The sequence below is a fragment of the Lemur catta genome, chromosome 9, assembly GCF_020740605.2.
Source record: "Lemur catta isolate mLemCat1 chromosome 9, mLemCat1.pri, whole genome shotgun sequence".
Classification (NCBI taxonomy): Eukaryota; Metazoa; Chordata; class Mammalia; order Primates; family Lemuridae; genus Lemur; species Lemur catta.
In genome coordinates this window covers 82888090-82909315 of record NC_059136.1, presented here as the reverse complement: position 1 = coordinate 82909315, position 21226 = coordinate 82888090, and the positions used below count along the sequence as shown (strand labels likewise).

General features: G+C 39.2%; 1 protein-coding gene across 1 annotated transcript in view; it reads left to right on the top strand.

The window, feature by feature from the left end:
• The first annotated feature begins 331 nt into the window (after positions 1–331).
• SULF1 (sulfatase 1) overlaps positions 332–21226 on the top strand; it is a 162666-nt gene continuing 141771 nt past the window's right edge. Inside the window, exon 1 of the mRNA XM_045561945.1 lies at positions 332–657. The gene's annotated coding sequence lies outside the window, so the exon portion shown is untranslated. The remainder of the gene's footprint in view (positions 658–21226) is intronic.

The window sequence follows — 21226 nt, the reverse complement described above, 5'->3', positions numbered from 1 at the left end:
TAGGAGTTTAGATTTCAAAATGTAGATGTCACATTTCAGTGCAAACGACTCCTACATTAACACTTTAGCAGCATGTGAAGATGAATCTTTTATCTCCTATGGGGGGGAGGAGGGAAGTGTCTTGCTGAGAAGATTGCCCTCAATAGATTGGCAGTAAAAGATTTTTAGTGTTTCTATGCATCCTACTGAGAGTCCCCGTCGTCCCGGGGGGAGCACGAGGAGTTGTGAAAAGTAACGCACAACTGGCCACCAGAATAATTCATTCTCTCCACCTTCCCCGTAGCACCTCCCACTTCTCTTTTTATAGCAGTCCTTTCTCTCCGAAAATCTCAGGTTACTTGACTGGGAGTTCTCAGACCTCCAGTTTCATTCCTGCCCTCAGCCTCCAATCCGTAAGAGACACCCAGCCCCAGCAATTGGATTGGGCAGCTTGTCTTGACACACCACTGTGCTGAGTGCTTGAGGACGTGTTTCAACAGATGGTTGGGGTTAGTGTGTGTCATCACATTCGAGTGGGGATTAAGAGAAGGAAGGCTGCCTTGCTGGAGCTGTGTGGTCTTCTCCAAGTGAGAGTTGCAGGCAATAGAACTACTTTGCTGTTGGAGGAAGAGGAGGAATTCATTTCCAGCAGCCACAAGAAAAGCAGGTTTTTTTCAGGTAAAGTAAAAGACATTGAATGCTTCTCTCTCTCTGTCTCTCTCTCTCTCTCTCTCTCTCTCAGCATAGTTTTGAATGGAATGCTAGCACAGCACACTTGTCAAAGCCAGTTGATGCTGTCCTATCAATGCTGCTATTGTACGGCTGACAGATGACAGTGAACATAACTTGATGCTTGGCTGTCTTTGTAGAACTAACACTCCTCATGCTTTGCTTTTGAAGGTGTAGCTAAGAAAATGTCTTTCAGAGCCGTGTTTGTACCCTTTACTATCCCTGTTATATGCTCAATACAGGAGGTATAAATTGCTTATAAAGGGTAGATAAGACCAAGAAAGCATTGATTTTAGCTTTTAAAATTGGAATTCACTTTCAAACTGTTGCATTTTACTGAGTTGCTGGCAGAGAAAATGCTTTCTTAACAGATTTGTACAAGGTAAATTTTTGTCCGATTTGTGATGGAGCAAAGTGTTTTTTTTTTTTTTTTTTAAATTCTCAGAGATTTTTGACTCTAAAGTTTGGAAACTCCTTGAGAGAAGGGGCTACCCTCTGAGTAGCGATAGGTCGGCTTTAAAACAAAAATGCTTAGAGCTGGAAGAAAAGCAGAGAAGGAGGAAGGAGGAAAAAACACTCTTTAACATAGCCCTCTTGCAGCTGCAGGGGGAGCAGATGGAGGTAATTCATTTGCAGATCTGTTTGTGAAAGTTTTACAAGTCATGGAAAACTAAAGTAGCATCTCTGTGATGGATCATTAAGAGTCACGACATTTATAGGTTTTAAACAGGCTATCTGAAGTGTTAATTAAATGTAAATAGATTTTCAGGTTTGGTTATAAACAAACAAACAAAAAAGGTTTTAATTATAAACTAGTCATTGGAAACTAATGGTCATCTGGTGCCTGAGTAACATAAAATGAGTTGTCATCATATACGTGAGTAGCCGTTAACCACTCTGCCGAAAGCACCCACCAGAATTAAACTGAACTGAATATAACAAGAGGGTTGATATACTATGTCTAACTTGTAGTATAAAAAAAGGCCTTTCAAACTGATGCCCTATTCTCACAGGGATCAGAACATAAAATCTTCATTTTTCAAATTTTTTAGCAACATAGGTGAGTCAAAACCACCTTAACAGACTTGCCCTCCTCTACCAACGTTCATATACCTGTGGTGTGCAAGAATTCTTACTCCCGCTGGACTTTCATTCGGTAGAGAAACCCAACACTGTCCTCACCCTTTGCAGGTGAGAGACTCTGTGAATAACACTGTATACAAGCTGTTTGGAAATAGGAGCTGTTTAGTAGGTTGAATAACAGGATTTATGGCTAGTGCTTTTGTGATTTTGGTATTCAACTGCATAAAGATGCCTCTAAAATTCTGTTTCACGTTGCATTATATAGATTTTTGCAAGCTTACAACTGATTTTTAAAAAATCCTCTTTTTCAGAAAGTTAAGTTTAAAACAATATTTTAGCATAGTATTTAGTTCCTATTCAGAATGTTCTCTGGTTAGAGTCTCAAAAATCTCCTTCAGGAAGAAAATATCCTCGTAAATAATCAGGCAGTTATTTCCGAGTGGGTATTATCTGATTCCCAATATTACATAACCAAAACAGGACTAAGTTCATAAGCTGAAGTCTTTTGGAATTCCAGTCATTCCATTTTGGCTTTACAATGGAACTGGGGCTTAACAAAATAGAGACAGAAAGGCAAACTAATATCTCGTGTCGTATCAGGATTAGAATGGTGCTAACTACCAATGCTATTTTTCACTATCACAGAAGAAAGTAAAGTGCCTCCCCACAGATTGGATTTTTCCCCTCGATGGGCGGGATGGCATTCTAACAAAGGCAAGGTGCTTCTTTAGCGACAGGGACAGGAGCCCTACCAGCCTATGCCCCTGATGCTGCAGACCCATCACAGGGCCGCCTGGACAAGATTTTGACAATATGGGAGAATTTCTCCCCCCGCCCCCAAAATCAATTCCACAGGATGGAAACAAGAAAAGAAGGGTTGAGAAATAATAAATTCACACCTTGAAAAGGCAGAGTTGTGTTTTCGTGCCTGTAACAGGGTGATATGAAGTTACTCGCTTAAAAGACAGTGCCCACAGGGCAATCCCAGTTTCTTGTCAAAGTCTAAATCTTACTGTTCCAGATGGTAAACATTCAGAGACATATTTATGGTGACTTCTACATACCTCAGTTTGACATTTGGTTTCTTCGTGACAGCACTTGTGCTGGAGACACACATGAAGTTCCCATCAGTATTCGCACAGCTGTGAAACTGTTTGAGCGCTCTGGACCTCCCCTCCCAGGGAAGCGAAAAGGGACTGGGGCTGGGGGGATCTCCCTTTGCACTGCTTTTTGTTTTCCAGAATATTAGGGGGGTAGAAACGTTTCGGTTACATGAATTACTTTTGGACAGTTTGAGTCAAAGTTATAAGTGTGTCCGTCACCCACATAGTGTAGATTTGCACTATTGATACATTCTCCTAGCTAGGTATGAATTAAGGGGACAAATATTAGGGGGGAAATGTGATCTGAAAGCTGGATTCATGAAAGTTACAAAATTCATTTTTATGGTAGTGTGGAATCCTCAAATACGTTAGTCCAGGTATTAACTAAACCTGTGGTCAATTATGAGTGGAGACCTTATCAAAGAACTAAAAAGGTCCTATTTTCTCTATTTCCCTCTAAGAAAATTTATGTGACTTTAGGCAGATTGTTGTGGTCATTTCCATTGTAATAGTAGTGACAAGTGGCACAACTGGGACACTTTCTGGTTTCTTTTCTAATTATGTATCCATATAGCAATGGATACGAGTTCAGTTCTTTCGCATTTCGGCTTTAAAATGGGTTTATTCTTTTAAAATTTGTGAAGCAGGATTTCTGATACTGAGCTATATATAGTACTGACATTTGCCACATGGACGAGGTCAACCGATGTGCCAGGTCAGGACATCTGGTTCTTTTTTCCCTGTGTAGCATTTTTGTGTGGAGAGCATGAAGTAAATTTAAAGGGATTAAAATTTTTAAAAGCTGAGGCTGGGCGCGGTGGCTCACGCCTGTAATCCTAGCACTCTGGGAGGCCGAGGCGGGTGGATCGCTTGAGGTCAGGAGTTCAAGACCAGCCTGAGCAAGAGTGAGACCCTATCTCTACTAAAAATAGAAATAAATTATCTGGCCAACTAAAATATATATAGAAAAAAAAATAAGCCGGGCATGGTGGCGCATGCCTGTAGTCCCAGCTACTCGGGAGGCTGAGGCAGTAGGATTACTTAAGCCCAGGAGTTTGAGGTTGCTGTGAGCTAGGCTAACGCCACGGCACTCACTCTAGCCAGGGCAACAAAGTGACACTCTGTCTCAAAAAAAAAAAAAAAAAAATTTTTAAAAGCTGATTCTAAATAGATTATTATTTTTATAATCATTATTGGCTTGAGAAAAAGAAGGCTCATGTATGAAATTAACCTCATGCTTATATGGTAAATTCACCTTTCATTTAGGTTAGATCCAAGAAAAAAATTTTTGAAAGATGTTTTATGGAAGAAAATTTGTCTTGAAATATGTTTCCCATTTAAAATATTTCTGACTCTATCTCAATATGCTGGGGAGGAAGAGAACTAGTCCGTTGGCCTTTTTTTCTCTCTAATATTCCTCTCTCTACTTTAGTGAATCTATCATCAAATTCATTGAGTCCTTCCTTTAAAATGTCTCCCACATCTGGCCCACAGCTACTGTCCCAGCACAATGATCATCTCGCACATGGCCCTTTGCAACCGCCTCCTAAATGGTCCACTTGCCTCTGTTTCCCTCTTCTGTCCCCCACTTGCAGATTGAGCTGCCTAAAACATCACTTTCATCAAAGCACTTCACGTCTGAGAATTGCCACATGGACCTTCATCACCCACAAAATGAAGTTCAGACTTCTCAGTCTGATGTGCTGGCCCCTGTTATTTGGTGCCAACTTTCCCACCATATCTCCCCACCAGATGTCTACCCTTCCCTCCAGCTACCAAGGCCAGCTCCATGTCCCCACCTCCTAGTCTCTTCTCAGTCCTACCCATTCTCGTTTCTCTCTTGTCTGTAAAATGAGAGTTTGTCATCATGTGCACAGTTCCCCCTGGTTCAACCTCCATAAGCCTGTGCATAGAATGATCCCCCCACACATAGTCTGCCCCCATCACCTCCATATTCCTGTTCTTCACAGTTGCAGCGCAAGTTCTGCCTCCTCTGGGAAGCCTCCCCTGAACCCCACCTCTTCCAGCAATATTTTTCCTCCCTTGATGATGATGATTAGTTATCTAGGGATTGCATCTTAGCACAATTGCCTTATTTTTTTAATCCTGCTTTATAATTTGCTTTTTTATGCCTTGACTCCTCAAGTCCCTGCCCTCAGGGAGGGTGGCAGGAACTGGCCTGGTCCACTTTTGTGCCCTACAGAAGACACTGATAAAGTGTGTTTACTAACTCACCAGGACATTCAGAGATCCAAGGCACTTTCCGATCTCTAGATTCTCCATTTTAGGTCCATTAACTGGCTCAATGGCTCTAGCAGTTTTTTCCCCGCTCATGACAGGAAATGAAAAAAATGATGAAATTCAGTTGGTTTTATTTGGGAGAACCTTAGGGAGAATGCCACTAAGACAGAATGTAAGATAATTGCCTTAAATTAAGCTTAAATATTATATGAAAAATCCCTATGGAGTTCAGCATTCTATAACTGTGGTAGAAATTATATCTATTGGCTGCCCTTCTATCATATAAAATCCCAAACTGGCTTCAGAGTAGGTGAGTACAGGCTCTGGATTCAAAGAGACCTGTGTTCTAATCCAGGGACCACCTCTCACTGGCAGAGGAGCCTTGGAGAGGCAATTGACCCATTCTCAGTTTCAGCTCTTTTCTCCCTAAAATGGAGATAGGCATATTTATCTGGGGGATGTTGTAAAGAAAATACGTAAATCGCCTAGCTCAGGACATGTCCAGTATTGGATGTTCAGTAAATGGGAAGGAGAGAAGGGGGATAGGAGCATGCACAGATACAGATCTAGGACGCAGGGCTGTGTTCCCTTCAGTCATGTCACTCATCAATCCTATCTATTTATGGTATGTCTTCCTTTACCATTTTCTTTGGCCACCAAAGGCAGAAGGATGGGTGAGGAGAGAGAGGTGCTTTTGGCATTTAGGGATTTGGAGCAACTGAGCTAATAGATCTACAGGGACAACAGGGACAGATGAATACAGGTTGTGGGGAGTAACAGAGCCCTGGGTCCCTCACTAAGGCTGATAAAGAACAGGTACTGGCTCTTGGTGCTGTGGGGGAACAAAGGACCTAATTGATGGACCCCATTAGGGAGTTGGATTTGCCAAGGGTCACGTGCTCCTCTTTCTTCCTCCTGGGACATTATTTAGAAGGAAATAATAACTTGGCAAAATGCTGTGGAGAGTCAGGTCAAACTTCCAGAAGTAATTGGTAAAGCAAGATCCCATTTAGACAGAACACGAGGCTTGGACCTTTGCCATCCTTCACCTCCAAACCAAATTTCACAAAAAAGCTAAAAGCAATCAGCTTGAGCCTCTTGCCCCTTCCCAAACTTTGTACCTAGCATCGCACACTGAACCTTCTATGTCTGCCTTTTCCCCAGAAGGGCAGCTGACTGAGAAACTCTCTTACAAAGCACTGAATGCCACTTAGTAAATATGTCCTTGGACATTGGTCATTCAGTTCCAGTTTTCAGGATCTTGGGATAGATCAAAGGATATTCTTTCCAACCCTGTTCATCTGGTCTGCACCTGCACACGAGGAAGAGGAAAGAAATTGCAACCCCTTAGGCCAAGGAACAAGGCAGTATTTCTGGAGATCCCTTCCTAACAGACTGTCTATAGAATTTTCAAAGGGAAGCATTAACAGTCACGTTGCTTGATCTCGTCTTTAGCTGTAGCAGCTAAGCTAGTTCTCGTTGCCCTCTCAATATATGGCCCACGTACACCTGCCTAATTGTGTACTAAACTTTTTTTAATTAAAAAGATGTAGCTCTCCACTTTACTCTCAAAGGTAAAATCTTTTCTTACACTGTTTTTGTTTGTTTGTTTTTGTTTTACTACACAGGTACAAACCTGTAGGAAACTATTTCTACATTTTCTAAAATGTGAATCTAAGGGACTCGGACCTGCCACTGTTTAACTGTAGTGGGAAGGTTGATGTTAAACCACTGTGGTGAATAAATGAACAGATACTGCATTTCTGAAGGAGAAGTCTTAATTGTAAAAGGTAGAGTCTCTCAAGATTAATCTACTAATTTCATGTCATACTAATCAAATCCTAACACGAAGCTAGAAGCTTGGTGGTGGGAGTGGAGTTTGGGAACTGGCAAGTGCCCAGATAGCTCTTGTGGAATGTAAAATAAAAACTATTCTATAGTTCGTCTGGACTCATGGACTCATGAGCAAGCCTAGACACTTTGGTAAGAGAAGAGTATCATTGTAAAATTGGAACTTGTCTTATCACATATCCAAGCATGATATAAAGCGATAGCAATTGAATTGTCTGTTGCTAAGAAATTGACTCTGCTTTTCATCTCCTGTCATGTAGTTTTGCTTTATTTCTCTTTAGTTTTAATCTATTCATTTGTTGGCATTGCCCAAGTCTTCAGCTGAGCTACAAACTGCCGTTGCTAGGTACTAGTCCTGTTGCTACAATTAACTGAAATCCTGAACTAGTCTTTTATTTTGTCCTATGGTTTTCCCATCTGCAAATAGGGCTACAAATACATGCAACTTTTTCCATTTCGTAGACTGCAAAGAAGATCTAAGGCAAGTTTGTTTCAAGGACTCAGAAAAATCCTCCTGCATCCCCTTGATGAAAGATGCCCAAATATTATCCAATTCCCATTTTTCTGAGTAATACGAGCACGTTGTTAATAACCAAAATGGAAATCTGAATTACAGAGAGTTCTGTTTATGGCCCAATTTTGTGGTATGGCATTTAAAACTCATAGGTAACACCTGCTATGTTAATATAAATTCAAACTGAAGATTAGACTATTACAAGATATTAGCTATACCAGAGTCATGGTGGAAAAAGATTAATTGCATTCAGAGTGTACATTTATTGATATAACTTTAGAAGTGTGCACCTGTAGCTATTATCTTCAAACTCATATCACTAATACGGCTTGGCACCCTAATCACCTTTCTATAATATAACATGTCCTCTGGGTAGACTTCCTGCCAGTTGAAAGCCTCCCCCCCTTAACCTTCACCTGCCAATAATCAATCTTCTCTTGAATAGAATGTCCTAGCAAACAGATGTGCTTTAGAGTGCATCCAGAAATTCTTGAAACTTCAGCTTTTAACTTTCATCTTATAAAAAGTGCATCCCAGAAAATAGAGGCCCCTACAAAACATGTTCTCCTTTTTTTCTTCTTGAGGGCTTCATGCTGGGAAAAGAAGGGAAGATGTTCTGAATGTAGTGTATGAATAGAAGCATGGGCTATGTAATATTTTTTATTTGGGACAACTAGAGGCTTCACATGGGTTATTATATTCTTTTTCATATTTAGTAAAGGAAATTTAGGGGATGTACTCAATATCAAGCAGCTTAAATATCTTTGTTTTCTAGCTGTTCAGTTGACATTCTAAGAACAGCCATAATATGCCTTCTAAATAAAATCAGAGCCAAAAGGAACAGACGTAAGAAAGCTCCTACGTACTTGAGAGCTTCCTGTGTAGGTATTTCTATCCTAGGTGCAGAGCGGAATACAAAAATAATATAGGACACCATCCTTGCTCTGAAGGAATATCTAGGTTAGCTGTGAGGGGAAGACATGCATGCAAAAAAGTTTTTCAGTAGTAATACAAAGTTGTGGTTCAGTATCAATCATTAGTACTAGCTAAATAAAAGGGATGTCCACGGAGCCCCCTGTGGGAGGAGCTGAACCTGAGCTGGGCGGACGTTGCTGGGCGTTCACAGCAGGTGAATCAGAGCCGGGATTCATCTCCATCAGTTAGCAACCGTGTGGGCTCGAACAATTCACCCATCCTTTTGCTCAGTTTCCTTCCTTGTAAAATGGGGATATGGCTATCACCAAGGGTTGTTATAAAGATTAAATGAGGTAGTAAAATAAGATGCTTAACACCGAGCGTAGGACACAGCGAGCACACAGAAGGAACTGCATTTTTCCCCAAGGTGGCAAAAGGAACTGCTCGAGCTGAGGCTTAGCGATAAACAGAGTATGTCATTTTCAAATACAAAAAAAAAAAAACCCAAAAAATGGTATTTTGTAATCTGAGGATTTGCACAGACACAATTTGGAAATACAGTGAAGAGAGGCACTTAGGCAAAGAGGAGAAGGAGAACAGAGGAAAAGGGAAGAAGAGGAGTGATAGAGGAACAGAAGAGACACCAGGAAGGAGGTGGAGGAGCGAGGTCACAGTCCTCCCTGCCCTTGCTCTGAGCACGTGGCTGTAGTCAGCGCGTCCTGTGGGCTAAATCGGGCCGGATTCTGGAGTGTCTCGACACAACAGGTGCCTTAGGAAGTTCAAATAGTAGGTGTTTTAGGGGTGGGGAGAGACCAAGAAAGACAGACATTGAGAGAGCAAGAGAGAGAGAGAGAATGCGGGCATGCAAGAGAGAACAAGACATTTGAGAGGGTTCCCCAAGTCCAAATAAGTAAAAAAAAAGTGCTGTTTATTCCCATTGACGCAGTGAGAATGAGGAAAAGATGGGTGTAAGGAACACTGTGAAGAAATGAATATACTTGGGACTACACTTGGGATGACTTTATAACACAAACAGGTAAACAGATGTGTATATAGGTGTTTAATAGTATAATTTAAACCGATAAAATCTAATTTTCTGATTATTGATGGACATTAGACAGAATATACAACTGATTTTTTTTTAAAGACATATTCCTTAGATAAAAAGCATCTTTTTTCAGATTAAGAAAATGGTTAGCAATGTAACGATCCAGTGTTTCTAACTTGGGGGAAGTAATGGATTTTCAAGTCAGAACGACAAACCACTTCTGCAAAACACCTATAATTCTCTTATTTCAACTAAGAGAATATTGGTGGAGAAGGATATAAAACTTAAAGAGAGTCTAGAGGCAAGAGGAGATGAAATATTTAAATTCCTTCTGCTCATAAACCTTCAGATTCTACCTTGGGGGAGGTTGATTGACATCCTTTCACAGAATGTATGAATGACTTATTTTACAAATGATCTACACACTCCCTTCTTCACTACAAAGACAAGTCATTCTTAATTTTAAGGTTTGGGAAAGGTTTCCCCAGCCTCCTGCTTTTCTTTCCGTGCCTTCTTGCTTTGCCATTTTATTTTATTTTATTTGTTTCAATCATGTCATTTCCTCTTCAAGATAGAAGAGCCATTCTTTGTCAAGTCCTTGTACTAAATCAATGAACAGTTTTCAGGATTAAGGATAGTTTTATTAGAAGACTGTGTTTGCTATTTCAAACTCGTTCATTATATATTGGAGGCAGCAGGATTGAAAGAATACAGACAGATACAGAGCTTCAGTTAGCAAGATTTGGAATTGAAATGTTGTCCTGTTACTAAAAATTTGTGGGAATAGCATTGACCATGGAGACTTGACAGCATTTTGGTTCCTCAAAAGAGACTTGGGTTCCATTCAAGTTTTTAATGAAGACTTTGGCCTGTTTTATTTTCCCCAACTGAGTGTTCTGAACCATGTTCCCCGGTTCCTATGGGAGAGATGCCAGGGAAAGTATCAGCACCTGTAATCTATTTCTCACTCAGGGTTGCCAGGCATTAGGGACTAACTGACATGAGCCAGTTTATATTTGGAAGCCATTAATGGCTAGCAACTGAATTGTTGAGGCATACAGTGAAATGAACCAAAGATATAATACACAAGCGCCACAGTTAGATCAATAAACATCATCTGCAGCAAGCACAAAAGTCGGGCTTAGCTGCCAAGCTTAACACTAGATCTCTTCATCCGGTACCCACTTAGGTCAATGGGCTACTGTCCTTGTATGGAGATTGGAGAATGGAACACGAGCTGATATTTCTAAACTTCTTAATTTCAGATTGTCTAAATTCAGTTTTTAATTCAGGATTCTACTCGACATGTTAAGCTGCTAGACCTGTCTTGAATATACAAAGATTTCTTGAATTGGAGAAGTATGGTCCTTGTACGAATTGAAAAATGAACAAGTAGAGAAGTGCAAAAAAGAATATCAATTCAGTCAAAGCATGTTCTGTCACAGGCACTTTTTTGACACAAAAATAAGGACAGAAGACAAAGAATAAATAAGCTATATGAAAAACTTCAAGGATAGCAATTATTATTCTCATTAGCCATTTTGCTACAAAAATAACTATCTATTGATCTACCATTTGGGTCAACCACTACAGCAGTGTCAGAAGTGGAATTCGAGGTATTCCTACAGTTCCTACAATTGCTTCTGTCGTTGTAGGGACAATTCGGCCTAACTCCTTGGAAAGCTTAGAATACCCCATTGGACTGCGTGGTTAGCTTTAGGTAAATCATATTTCATGTTGGGCAAATAATAAATGAAAACATATATTTAATTTATCATTTCCTTGATAACTTTTCAAGGCTTAGAAAACACTTAAGCATACTACTAGCAAAATAAAATTTGCTGAATAATGGCAGTACTGTTATAGCTAGGAAAAAGAGGCAGGGTGGTGCAGTGGAAAAGACATTGGAAACCTGGCTTCCCAGATGTGGCTACTATTAATAGTGTGATTTTGAGCAAATTAGTTAACCTTTCAGAAGCATGCTATCGTGGTTTTGCCTTTATTTTGCCATTCCCTCTATCTAGATTACATTATTTTCCTCCATTACTGGCAAACTCTGCTCTTCCCTTAAGACAAGCCTAAATAAGTAAAGCATTCTCCTTGAAACGAAAAAGGATGGTGAGAGGAAGGGGGTGGGTGGGATTTAATCCAGTTTTGCGTCACCTCATGCTTCTAAACTGAGTTCTACACTCTCCATTCATCTTACACATCACTGTTAAACTAATATTTTAGCACAGTTTCACCAGATCATTGCACTGCTCTAAAACAGCTCTCTCTCAATTTTCCACAGTCTAAATGTTTCCAGTCTAAAGTACCAGGTTTTAAGGGCCTCCATAATCCTGTCCACTATAACCATCCCACTTCCCCTAAACACTTTCTGCTCTTACTAAGCTGGTCCAACATGTCCTGAATGTCCATCTCTTTCTTCTGCTACAAAGCACTTGCTCATTCCCTGGGCTGGGGCTGCACGTCCAAATCCCACCCATCCTTGAAAACAAAGACTCAAGCCCCATTACCTCCATGGAACTTTCTTTTCCCAGCTCTTCCAACCATCAATAACTTCTCTCTCATGTGTGTGCTCTTTTCACTTAAAGTCTTGTCATATAATTTTAGCTCTTCATTATGTACAATTTGGCATTTATTGCCATTCTTCATAGATTTCTTTAAATTGCTTTCTCTCTCTCATATTATTAGAAACACTAAGACAGAAGTTGAGTTTTAACCCTCTGCATCTAACAAGCCTACCTTCAAGGTGGTATGTCCAGTACATGCCACAGGCCTTCACAGTTAGAATCGTCAAGGACAGCCAAAATAGAAAGCTCCATTTTAGTCATTGAGAAATTTTAGGAAACTTAGCAGCAGCAAATCCACAACTACACCAGGCATTCTTTGGACAAGGCACTATCTCAGGCACTGATTCTCTGGTTCAAAAATTTTTTTCCATCTTCTGTCCACATCACTCTCCAGGGCTGCATTTGAGCCAGCTGGACTCCATCCAGAAACAGATTCAAATAGACAATAGGCCAACTAGAATTCCCATTTTCCCTGATTAGATGTGAAATTGTATAGCTGAGTGTCACTCACATGCCAGCCACTCAGGATTCTATGTTATCAATTAATTTCTCTTGAGAGCTGAACTGAGGAGATTGTGACAATTCTGTTTTTAAGGACCTGGTAAAATTACGGCTAGACCAGAATTTCAGGGATAGTGCTAAATAGATAGACCTGCCCACTATCTGTTGCATAGCATAAATTAAAACACCCCAATAACCCATAGTAAATTATATTGGGTTTTTTGTTTCTTTGTGGGGTTTTTTTTTTTTTTGCAGTGGGATTTGATTGTAAAAATTCTTTGTCTAGGAATGGCATTCTCATTTATAGGAAAATTAGCAAGTGAGGTGAAAGGCTTTAAATCACTTAGAAGAAAGAGGAAATCACCATAAATTCTGGCAAAGCTACTAAATCATATTTGTTGTTTCTTAAATAATTTAGAATTTGGCATGGATTTTCCAGGAAAGGCATGTAAAATATCACAGAAACACAGAATGTTAGAGGTAGACCTTAGAGCTCATCTAAGCAGAATCCCTCACTTTAAATTTGAGGAAACAGAGGACTGGCTTTGCTGGGAGACCCGCCTAAAATCACAAAACTCATTCTTACCAGACAGAGTTCTACAGGCTTTATCTTTTTAAAGAGTGCAAGTCAGTGAAATTCTACCAGCACTAAAGTGAGTTCATGTGTCCATTTGACATCAGGATCTGACAAAGTGAAGGGCTGAGCCCAGCTTTCCTTTTGACCACGGACTGTCTTGCTGAGTGCTGTGGTGAATAATCAGGCACCGTGAGGAAGATTGGGGCTAGAACAAATACAAGAAACAGCATTTATTTTTCAGATGTATTCCTTGTGGAAAATCTATTCTAACGGAAATAACCAAGCACCGTTGCTATGGATGATCTGTGAAAGTATGTAGCTTTATTACAGAGAAACTTCTTTGTAAAGACATTTTTTAACCTATGCCACAGGAATACTACCCAATGTTGATGATGTCAGTATTGACCAGAAGTCCTTCAAAACATTGTCACTTGAGCTCAATCATTGGAACTTGCAATATTTGGGTAAGCAAAGCAGGTGTGCCATTACTATACACCAGAAAACTGAATCTGAGAGACAGTACGCCATTAACCTGAGTCTAAAATTAATCTAGTGAATGAAGTAATTCGTGTTAGAGCACGTGTCTTCTGACTCCTACTTCACTATTCAATACTTCAAGCAATTTCAACTAGATCACCTTTTGTCAGTATTAGGGAAACCTATTGCATTAGAATAGTTGAACTGTCCATCAGTAACATCCCCTCACTGGGAAATAAACATTTAAAATACTTCCTCAGGTACTGGAATTTTCCCACGAGAAGTATAAGAGCAATATTCTTCGTAGTCTAATAAATTACACAAGTGTATCTACAATTATGCATCTATATATGTTTAAAACTGATTTATTTGTAAGGGTAGTAAAATTAATCACTGTTGGATTATAAAAGCATTTCATAGTCATTAACTTACATCTTTCATTTTGCACTATAAGGAATAGCAGTTTAATAGTACAAAATAAAAAGATTAATTTAGAATATCTTAAGTGTGGCTTCGACTTTTTGAAAAATAGTTTTGTTTTTAAAACATGTTCTAGATTTCCTTTCTGTTGTTGTTGTAAGTATCTAAAAGGGGGCCATTATGATTTTCAGAGCAATGAAAGACATGTCACAGGAAAAAGAGCATTTTCATTCATATTTTTAGGTTATTGGTCATATTTCAATCCACTGGAAAATGTAATTGCAAATCTGGTTAGAATTATAAAAATATCAGGCTTACCAGTATCACAACTTCTGATGAAAGCATGAATTCTGTTAAGAATGTGAAGATTATGTAGAAGAATAATTATCTATTTTTTGTATAGCTAAACCTTATAATAGTGAATGCTGAGAAAGGATTCTATAAAGAGTTATTTCTTTGGTTCATAAGAGTAGTCTGTTCATACGACTTTCAGCTAAGCCTTTACGTTGAACACGTCTGTAAAACAATGCTTCCCTATTTCCTATCTGTGTCTCAGTGTGGTTCATATGAAAACGAAGCATGCCATTTTCAGTACTCAAAGGGAAGACACAGAAATAAAGCTGAGGTCTTACTAAACTCTTTCCAGCTCTCTTGTTCTGCATTGAGCAGCAACTGCTCTCCAGTTTCTAGGACTTTTTTTTCCAACATACTCATAACCTCCACTAAAAAGACCACAGAAAATGGCATGCTGTTAAAATGAAAAAGAGCACCAAAACAGATGCCAGGTTTTTCAGGAAGACTACACCTCAAAAAGTGTGGCACCTGGGGTGAGGGCACCTTTTACTTCTCTCTCACCACAGGGACAAATTTGGCACTAATCTTCCGCTTGTTATGCAAATAGACAATAGGCTTTCTTAGTTTGTACTCTAGGACAATTTGTAAGTCCTCTGAAATTTTATGTAATTTGATTTTTCCTGTAGTTTATAAAATATGCAACCTTTAATTTTATATAACAATGTATACTTTTTCAAAGTGCTTTTAAACATTTCATCTGATTCTGACAGCCTTATGGATCATGTCACATAACTAAGTACTTATGCCCACTTGAAAGAATTAGAAACAGAGCCACATTCTTAAGTAACACATACTGAAATATTAATATTTAGCAGAATAAGATCATGATATGTATAGTTTATTCTCAATAGTTCAAGGGGGTGAATATATATATTCTCTGTGTGTGAGACTGATAAAGCAAACAATTGGGGGCAAATTGTTAACGATAAATGGATCTGGACAACTGGTATGCAAGTGCTCTTTCTACTATTCTTACAACTTTTCCATAAGTTTGAAATCATTTTCAAATACAATTTTTAAAAAACAGACACAGACACAGGGGAGTTAAATAATTTGCACACACAAACATTACAGGCAGAGTGAAGAACTAGAATCCAGGTCTTCTATTTCTTCAAACTTCCTCTAAACCTGTCATCTATTTCTGTAAATCAAAAGTAATTTTCCATTTAAATTACAGTCAGCCCTCTGTATCTGCAGTTCCACAGCTATGGATTCAACCAAGCTCAGATTGAAAATATTTGGGGGGAAAAAAAACAAAACATAACAATATAAGAATAAAAATAATACACATTTTAAAAGTACAGTATAATAACTATTTACATAATACTTATGTTGTATTAAGTATTTGTAACCTGGATGTAATTTAAAGTATACAGGAGGATGTACATAGGTTATACAAATACTATGCCATTTTATATAAGGGACTTGAGCATCTGCTGATTTTCATATCCAGGGAAGGAGGGGAGGGGTGTCCTGGAAACCAAGGCAGACTGTATTTATAAATCACAAGCATACTTTCTGCCAATCAGTCATCAGTAACCAATACCATAGCTCAGGGAAAACTCATGATTTAAAAACAACCTTTATTTATACATCGTATTACCCATTACAAATCGTTTTTGCCAAGCTTATTTTATTTGATCTTCATAATGTCAGATGAAATAGATAGGACAGGCATTATTGGACACCTGATTAAGAACCAGGCTGTGCAAGTTACTTGTACGATCAATGTTACCTACTAAATGGTAGAGTCTAGACAGATACCCACATCCTAACTTCCAGAATGAGTGCTCTTTCCAATATGTCCTCTTAGCATTCTAATGCCTTTTCACGCTCCTAGTGACCATATCTAAAACTTCTAAGGTTCGTGCATTTGGTGATAGAAAAATAACATTTCATAAGTACAAAACAAAATGAGAAAGATGTCTGTTTTACTTAGTAGTATTATATACAATAGTAACAGTTAAGATTTATTAAATACCTGCTTACCATGTGCAAGTGCTATACATACATTATCAAATTTAATATTTTCAACGTCTCTGTGACATGGAATTCTCCTGGTCCCAATCTTACGAATAAGGAAACAGGCTCTGCGAGGTTGGCTAACTTAATCGATGTTACAGACCTATAGAGGCCAAGGTGGGACGTGGTGGACCCAGGCAGTCTGACTCCAGATCCCCTACCATTAACTACATAGTCTTTATTCCACATTTTCCCTTTCTTCCTTTAAGCTCAGTTGATATTTTAACCAATTTCTTTTCCTTATATTCAATAATCTTTAAATTCTGCAATTAAGAGAATTCTTTCTTTCGAGGAGCAGAGTTTATATATGGAAAACCATAAGTATGAAAAAGTAGGTATCCCATCTTATTTGCATCCTCTCGAAAGCAGGTACCGCGTCATCTCTGCATCAACGGCAGCCTCGGCACACATTAAACATTCAATAAACGTTTGTTAAATAAATGAATGAATGATATTTGGAGTTCTCTATTAAAAAGCTTTTAAGACATCATGATCTAAATACTTAAACACAAGACCTAAAAATTAAGCTGGCTCAATTCACCAAACCTCAACTTTACAGCAAAGCACACAGTTTCAGAGCCAGAAAAATAAATAAATAAAAGCAGAAAACAAATTTCACTTTTAAGTGATATTTTAAAATGCTGCCCTTGGAAAGTTGAACTGCTCTATAGATAATTTGAGATGTGGCCTTTGACTGTATCCTGTAACCTCTTCTAGATTATAATGTCTTGTCTATATGACACAGTGTGGTGCCCAGGCTCACCACTGGTTGGATTTCATGATTTTTCCCTTTGCTATAACCAGTCAGGATAAAAAGAAATGGAACACTCTGGCAAAGACCAGGTCCCAGGACAGGAGTAGAACCACTTCCAGGATACAGGATACACAGTCAGCTTTCTTTTTTCTCTTCTTTTTCTTTTTCCTTTCTTTTCTTTGAGACAGGGGAGTGGGGGTAGAATGTAGATATCTTTTTACGTTACCCAGGCTGGTCTTGAACTTCTGGAGTCAAGTGATCCCCCTCTCCCAGCCTCTGGAGTTGCTGGGACTACACATGCAAGCCACTGTGACTGGTTACAGCCAGCTTTCTAAGGCTTCCGTCACATCCCTCACAGCTGCTCACTCAGCAATGACTCAGGAAGGGACCAGTTAGAAGGAAGATGGGAGCACAAGACAAGTGGCGAGATACACCTTTCCACCTCCTGCTTCCCACACATGCTTCCAACCCGCCCTTTTGTGGTTCCTTCCCACTCCAAAGTGTCCCATTATATTTCTTTGTATACATTTCCCCCCAAATAAGAACGATTAGGCAAGCTAAGAGGACCACATTCACCCACCTCCCTTCCTTCTTTATTAATACCACCTTTGTTCTACTGTGTGCATTCCAGCACAGCACACAGACACCATAAGTGCACAGCTTAACTTTACTGCAGCGTCAGGGAATTTCAGGGTAAAAACAGCCTTCACTGAAGTCAATCACACAGGGGGCTCAGGTTACTCAGCTTGGCATGGTTTTAAAGCCTTAAAGCAATACCTTGCAAGTGCTGCCCGTTATCACTCCCTTGATTGTCCATCACCCTGGCCTCAGGCTCCAGCCTTAGCCTCAGCTTCTTCTTACTAATGCACCTGTCAGCCCCAGACATGGGTCCCTTGCAGATTCAGGCTTTTTCCCCTCCAGGTCTCAGCACATCCTTATCAGCATCTCTCACAGACTGCAGCCTCTGCAGTCGGTGTGCACCCAGGGTCCTGTCCTGTCCCCAACACCTGCCCTCTTCATCCTCTCTGCCCAGTCTCTGCTCCTGCACTTTCCCAGCTCCTGCTCTCTGGCACGTATGGTTTTGCACTTGCAAGTTACACCTCTGCCTGCTTACACAAAGACCTGGTGACAAACTGGATTTGGCACATACCGAATTTCTTAAACAATGATTTTTTTCCATATTTCTCTAATTCACTGTTTTCTAGGAAAAACTTTCTTAAAATTTCTAACACCAACCCCAACCCTTTGAGTTTACCTGATCCCCTAAATGACTTTCTGTCCCCTGACTGAAATCACAACAATAACTTTCAGATTATGATTAATGATCACCAGTCACCATCTTTTTGAAGAGATCCCTATTGTTTTGCCTTTATATGCCTTTAACATTTGTATTTAAACACAGAAACCTAGGCAACTGTCAGAGCCATCCCTCAGCTAATGCTCTCTGGAAAAGGAATATGTTTTTTGCTCACTCAAGGCAAATAATACTGAGCTATTTCTTAAGGACATTCATACCCGAAAAGAGACTCTCAGAAAAGGAAGGAAAATTAGCTGGGTGTGGGCTGAGTCAGGAGGATTGCTTGAGCTCAAGAACTCAAGGTTACAGTGAGCTACTATCAGGCCACTGCATTCCACTGGGTGACAGAGTAAGACCCTGTCTCTAAAAAAGAAGGAAGAAGAAACTGAATGTTACCGAGTCCCTACACATGCTGGACACTGCTATTCACCTTCAAGCTTTATAACTCATATACTAGTCATTCTAAGTAAAGGAATTAGGTTAAAAAAAAAGACACACCTGTACAGCTAGGATTTGGACCCAAATCAGTTTGTCTCCAAAAATCCATGCATTTTCTCAAAAGAAAGTTCTATATAAATGCTAAACAGTAAAACCTAGTCATTAATTACATGGAGGCAGTTTACATTTTCCTGCAATTTACACCTTTTTTTTTTTCCAGACTAATTAAATTTCCTACACCGCTAAAGTGCTTCTTCCCACAATTTACTAGGGTTTTTGGTGAAGAGCTAAAAGCAGGTTTGCTGTGAAGCTGGCGAGGAAGAGAAGACTGAGATTCCAATAAAAACTTGTTAACTGGCCTGCAACACCGTGCCTATTAAGAGTAGAACAGCTCTCCTACAGGACACACAGACGAGTCTATACATTGCTTGTTAAGTACTGGCCCAAGTGCTCGCATCTCCCAGACTTGTCCCCTGGGCTCAAGCCCAAACCAGCCATGAGAGGGCTGGAACAGCCCCCCATGGAAAACACTATTGGTTATTTAGAATCTGGGGCATCACCACGAACACGCTGCTCAGCATTTTCCTAAGGTATTACAGCTATTCTGCATAAGCAAGACGTGCACACGCTTACTTAATGTGTCTTCCCGTGATTTACACGTCCTTGCTTCTTAAGTCATTCCCAGAAATTCTTAGGAAATGAGAAAGGAATTTATCAAATAAATGTGTTATCTTTTCCTCCAACAGAACGTCAGAGCACTTCTTGAAAGAGCCTTTCCAGATCCTTCTTCAGTTCAGAATGATTTTAACAAACTCGAATCTACATGCCATAATTAGGAAGCTACAGAGGCCAATTTATTCAGTTAATTTGCATCAGTCGAAATAATTTTTCCTGACAGATTACTTCCGTTCTAAGTACCAAGTACTTTTTAATCCTAGTCAGGTTATTGCTAAGGATAAATGATTTCACATTTCTCATAAAGACGCCTGTCATTAAGAATATTAACACAAATTCCTTTCCCTTGAATAGAATGAGCTTCATTTTAGCAATGTTGCTGTGTCAGCCCTTCCATTGTCAAACACAACAAATGATGAGAAAATCAATTTACTCTTTAGACTTACTCAAGTGAGGAATCCTTTGAAGTGGGGGTGCAGGGTTTTGCCTGGATTCTATAATCACGTAAAAGTGAGTACTGTATGTATGTTGGTAAAATGTTGTGAAATTTAATGAGGACTATTTGTTGCCATAAGACCTTCCAGACAGAATCTATCTCTGAAAAAGAATTCCCTACTCCTAAAATAGGGTTTGATGGGCAACAGATGTGGTGTAAACGAACCCTTGTTCAACTGAACCCAGAATATATTTTGATCTGTATGAGGCATAATCCAGAAGAGAGGGGAAGTGACTACAGCACATCCTCAGTGTTGAGGTTGGTTGGGGGGTTTGAATATATTTATTGACTTCATAAAGTTTCTCTCATAAAGCAGAATGCAAATGAGCTTTTAATTAATACTTTCTAATGGTTAGAGGATGTTATACATGCTGATTATAAAACAATTTACATTTTTACTTTGTAGTCTAAGAACGTGTGCAGAAAAGCATTTCAATGAATAACCATAAGCCTGAGAGTGATCTATGTCCTGGCAATGATTTGCAAGTTCCACAACTCAGTTTCTCCACCCATGAAGGGAAGATTAGATCGTTGTTCAAGAATGACAACTATTTAATATTTGGAAATGACTACATAATGAAGTGCCTGGATTCTATAGAAATTCCGAGGAGAAAAGAAGATTAATTTCAAACCAGAGTCTAGTACAAACATGACCTTCCTATTGTAAATCTCATGAATAGGAAAAGAAATTACATCTAAAGCTTTGTTTCTAAGGCTGAGGCTCTGGAAATATATTAATTTTAGAATGTTTCAGATGGGGAAAAAAAGATCTGTTTATTGTAATCTCTTGCCTGTGGAGATGAGAAAAATTTCTTTCTGATACATTTCTTTCTGAAAAAATTCTTTCTTACTGAAAGAATGCAGTCAGTAAAGATTTAAATGACAGGAATATCCCTTTGCCTTTAGGCAGGGCTGTAGTTAAGCCATCTCAGGAAAAAGAATAGTGCTCCCAAAAATCCCCAGGTGAGAATGATAAAAATTAAAAAGAGCAGATGGAAAAACTAGGGGACCTTGAAATTCATACAGTTCAGTTCCAGCTGTCATAATCTCACTTAAAATTCATTCCTATTTGCAAATAGCCTGACGGCAAAACTCCAAAAGATAGGATATTTGCCACTAGTTCTCCATGGAACTTCCACTTTGTATTAGTACTAATGTCTGGTCATTGTTTTGTTCTCC